We start from the raw sequence: 5600 nt of genomic DNA, 5'->3' as shown, positions 1-5600 counted from the left end.
GCAGACAAGTGCTGGAAAGAGAAAGTACTTAGTCCCTCCCTGAATATTGCTTATTATATCCCTTTGTGTGCTGCCAAGGCACAATTGGAGAACTGAAATGTACTTATCAAAATGTCTTCTTTCGATGAGTCCCGAGGCAGCACAATATCCCTCCTTTTAATAAAATTGTTGTGCATACTTTGTGTATTCTTAGTTTCTGGGGGTTTATATATGCTTCCGTAAGTGAGATTTGTGGATAATTAATTAGGTTAATTAATGGCCTTAATCTTGTGTTCAGTAGGGTAAAAGAAATAGATTAACTCTTTTTGTGCTGCCTCGGGACTCATGCAAATAAGTAAATTTAAACTTTCAGCCAAGGAAAAAAGTATACAACTTTAACTGCTAGGAAAATCTTCACACAACATTAAAGAATTAGAATGCAATAAGGTTGTCGTTAGATTATATTCAATAATCCCCCCCCCCTCAGTACTTACCTAAGACAGCCATTGATCTGGATAATGCATGTACTGTGCTAACCCCTTTTCTTTTTATTGATTCATATGGTAATTAAATAACTAAGGAAAATGGAATGCCACATGAACAGCAGATAAATGAGTAAGGAGACAAGTTCAATTATCAGCTCCTCTATCCTCCAGAGGAAGTTATGTAGTTCTTTCCAGTCTGACCACGGTGTTCTCTGCTGACACCTCTGTCCATGTCAGGAACTGTCTAGAGATAGGAGCAAATCCTCATAGCAAGCCTCTTCTGCTGCAGAAAGAAATATACAACTTTCTCAGTAGTATACCGCAGCTGATTAGTACTGGAAGGATTAAGACTTTATAAATAGAAGTAATTTGCAGATCTAGTTAACTTTCTTGCACGAGTGGATCATTGGTCACATGATGCTTTACAGTCAGTGTCAATGTAGAAACGTCTGAAGGAGGAGTTCCCTGGTCCAACTCGTCTCTCCCCAGAGGGCTAGACCCCCAAACTAGTTTAGTCTAGCTCTAGTCAGAGTAGTGTGCCCATGTCTTCCAGCTCTGCTCCTTCTAGGAAGATCAGTTTAGTCAGAAAATCTGACTCAGGAACTTATGCTAGAAATTTCACGTAAAATGTTTTTATATAAATACATCCATCATCTGAATATACTCTTAAAGTGGACACTCAGGGGCTACCAATGGAGGTATACATTGGTATGAATATACATATAGCCTCTCTCAGCCAGCTCCTTACAAGTGTCCTGTAGACTGGCTCTTCTGCCTACATCTGAGATTAGGGTCTTCTCTCAATATTTGGTCCTCAGTCTGCATCGTCCCACCTCTTGGCTCCTCAGCCCTCTTCATTTTCTCCCCAGGCTCCGGTCCTGTTACAGCATAGACTGTCTGAAACTCCACTTCCTCATGTCTGCCTGGGGGCTTCTTCCATTGCCTGTGGCTGTTCATTCATAATGGTTTTGTAGTTAATTTTTACTTTAAATTCATCAATGCATCAAAACATCTGTGGGTTCAAAAAATACATATTGTGTTTCCCATGGATTTTCAGTACTGCCACTTAGTATTGCTGTATTGCTATATTGTTACTAAGTTAACTTTTGATTGATAATTGGTCTTTTTCCTTCTCCTATATTAGATATATTTTACATTGTAAAATCCTTTTGTTGGTTTTTATATAAGATATACACTCAGTGGAATGGAAAATTGACCGACAGCCAGTCGCAAAGCTTGGAGGTTACTGTTGCCTTACAGAACCTTTGTTCTCTCTCCTGCTCTGACCTCCAACACTGGGGATCAGTGCAGAAAGAAGAACCTAAATGCAGTCAGCCAGTAAAACAGTTCTCAGTGCTCAGCTCCACGAGGCCAGGGGAATATATTTGCAATGCTAATTTTAGAAACATTTGTCATTTTCTTTCACATAATCTCTTATTGTATTTTTCAATGATTAACCTTCATTTATTGTATTTGATACACTCGGTGGATATAGCCGCTTATGCCTTTTCCATTTCGGTTGCTAAGTTTTATTATGGCAGCAGTTTGTTTGCTTACATTTATCTTGAATGGTACCTGTCATTTAGATAAAAACTTTTTGATATGTCACATGAGACATGTCAAAAGTTTTTATTGGGGCCCTTAGGTCATGTAATCCACACCATGATGCTGATTTAGAACCCATGCATATGGCCATATTATGGATTGGTAATACTGTACTTATATGTTTCAAGCACAATTATAATTTAATTGTATCAGTGTTGTTCTTGCCCATTCTCCAAAGATAGGCCTGGAAAGACGGTCTATTTTGTGCAGTGGGGTTGCCATGGCAACCATACGACACCCAGTGAGTGCTCGAGACCATTTCTATTAAATAGGACACATGCACAGAACTCACTGGGCATCGTGTGATTATCTTGGCAACCCAACTGCCCCATCGTGGGCTGTGTCTCTCTATGCCAAACTTTGCAGAAAGGGCAGGAGAGCACTCTGGAGGTACACTTTAATAAGGTTATTCTAGCTGCTAACATTGATGGCCTATTCTCCAGATAGACCATTAATATAAGATCAGTGAAAGTCTGACTCTTAGCACCTCCTCTGATTAGCTGTTTAACCCCTTAAGGACGCAGATCATTTTCACCTTAAGGACGCAGACCTTTTTTGCAAATCTGACCACTATCCCTTTATATATTAGTAACTCTGGGATGCTTTTACCTTTCATTCTGATTCGGAGATTGTTTCTTTCATGACATATTCTACTTTAACATAGTGGTAAATTTTCGTCGTTACTTGCATCCTTTCTTGGTGAAAAATCCCAAAGTTTCCTGAAAATTTTACAATTTTGTATTTTTCTAACTTTGAAACTCTCTGCTTGTAAGGAAAATTGATATTCCAAAAATAATTATATGCTGATTGACAAATACAATGGGGGACATTTCCTAATCTAGTCTATTCTGGGTATGCTTATAGACCAGCGTATGTGGTAGTCTCCTGTCTATTGTGCTCCTAATTTATCAAAGGTCTCACAGCCCTTGATAAATTCTGTGCTCAGACTTCAGGGTCTACAGCTTAAACTGCATTTAGACCTGCTCCAACATGGTCTGACATTTCAGCGTATTTTGGGCAGATGCGACTTGTCGCACAAAAGTCGCACTTGATAAATTCAGCACCAATGCATTTTCCAATGCATTTCCGTCTAAAATAGACTTGCATGCATTGTGTTCTAAAAATCCTCTATAGCAAAAGTCGCAGAAAAGTCGCACATATTTAGACTGCGACTTTCTGTGCGACAAATTTAGACAGGAAAAAACAGTCTAAATCCTTTGATAAATCTCCCCCAATATGTCTACTTTATAAAGTTGACATGTTTTAACTTTTTGAAGATTTTAGAGGGCATCAAAGTATTTTCAAAATTTTCAGGAAAATGTCAAAATCTTAATTTTTCAGGGACCAGTTAAGTTTGAACGGGATTTGAGGGGCTTTTCTGTGAGAAATACCCCATAAATGACCCCATTATAGAAACTAAACAACTCAAAGTATTCAAAATCACATTCAGAAAGTTTCTTAACCCTTTAGGTGTTTCACAAGAATAGCAGCAAAGTGGAGGAGAAAAATCTAAATCTGCATTTTTTGTAACATGTTCTTGTAGCCCCATTTTTTTTATTTTTAAAAGTGGTATAAGAAGAAAAAGCCCCCCCAAAATTTGTAGCTCAATTTCTCTCGAGTATGGAAATACCTCATATGTTAACATAAAGTGCTCTGTGGGCTCACAACCTGGCTCAAGAGGGAAAGAGAAATTGTGAAATTTTTGAAAACTAATTTTGCTGTCATGGTTTTTGGGGGCCATGTTTAAGAAGCCCCATGGTGCCAGAACAGCAAAAAAAAAAAAAAAAAAAAACACATGGCATTCTATTTTGGAAACTGCACCCCTCAAGGAACATAACAAGGGGTATAGTGAGCCTTAACACCTCACAGGTGTTTCACAACTTTGCATTGAATTTGGACATGAAAATGGAAAATTAGATTTTTAACTCTAAAATGATGGTGTTACCCCATGTTTTTCTTTTTCACAAGGGGTAATAAGAGAACATCCCCCCCCCCCAAATTTAAAACCCCATTTCTTCTGAGTATGGGAATACCCCATATGTGGACGTTAAGTGCTATGCTGGCACACTACAATGCTCAGAAGAGAAGGAGCAAAATTTGGCTTTTTGAAAGAGAATTTTGCTGAAATGGTTTTTGGGGGGTATGATGCATTTAGCAAGTCCCCAGTGTTCCAGAACAGCAAAAAAAAAAAAAACATATGGCACACTATTTGGGAAACTACACCCCTCAAGGAACATAACAAGGGGTATAGTGAGCCTTAACACCTCACAGGTGTTTGATGACTTTGGGTTGAAGTTGAACATGAAAATTAGATTTTTAACACTAAAATGATGGTGTTACCCCAAATTTTTCATTTTCACATGGTGTAATAGGAGAAAATGGACCCCAAAATATGAAGCCCAATTTCTTCTGATTAAGAAAACGCCCCATATGTGGACGTTAAGTGCTCTGCTGGTGCACTACAGGTCTCAGAACAGAAGTAGTGCCAAAGGACTTTTGGAGAGAGAATTTTGCTGAAATTGAAGTCAGGGGCCATGTGCATTTACAAACCTCCCATGGTGCCAGAACAGCAGAAACCCCCACATGTGAAACCATTTTGGAAACAACATACCTCCAGGAACGTAACAAGGTTTACAGTAAATACTTAAACCTCACACGTTTTTTAAACAGTGGGCCGTAAAAGTTAAAAATTTGATCTTTAACACTAAAATGATAGTGTTACTACACATTTTTCATTTTCACATGGTGTAATAGAAGAAAATGGACCTCAAAATTTGAAGCCCAATTTCTCCTGATTAAAAAAACGCCCCGTATATGGACATTAAGTGCTCTGCTGGCGCACTGCAGGTCTCAGAACAGAAGGAGCGCCATTGGACTTTTGGAGAGAGAATTTTGCTGAAATTGAAGTCCGGGGCCATGTTCATTTACAAACCTCCTCTGGTGCCAGAACAGCAGAAACTCCCCACATGTGACACCATTTTGGAAACTACACCCCTCCAGGAATGTAACAAGGGTTACAGTGAGTACTTACACCACACAGGTTATTTGAACAGGGGGCCGCTATATAGATAGCGTTACCCCAAATGTTTCATTTTCACATGGAGTAATAGGGGAACCCCCCCCCCCCAAAAATTTGTAGTGCAATTTCACCTGAGAAAGAAAATACCCCATATGTGGATGTAAAGTGCTCTGCTGGCGCACTGCAATGTTCAGAATAGAAGGAGCGCCATTGGGCTTTTGGAGTGAAAAGTTTGTTGGAATTGAAGTTGGGGGGTCATGTGCATTTACAAAGCCCCCATTGTGCCAGAACAGCAGAAACCCCACACATGTGACACCATTTTAGAAACTACACCCATCAAGGAACATAAGAAGGGTTATAGTGAGTACTTATACCTCACAGTTTTTTTTGAACAGTGGGCTGTAAAAGTGAAAGAATTGATTTTTAACACTGAATTTCTGGTATTAACCCAAATTTTTAGTTTCACAAGTAGTAAGAGAAAAAAAAGCTCCTCCAAATTTGTAGCCCAATTT

The sequence above is a fragment of the Hyla sarda genome, chromosome 8, assembly GCF_029499605.1.
Source record: "Hyla sarda isolate aHylSar1 chromosome 8, aHylSar1.hap1, whole genome shotgun sequence".
Classification (NCBI taxonomy): Eukaryota; Metazoa; Chordata; class Amphibia; order Anura; family Hylidae; genus Hyla; species Hyla sarda.
Note: the sequence above shows the minus strand (reverse complement) of the source record.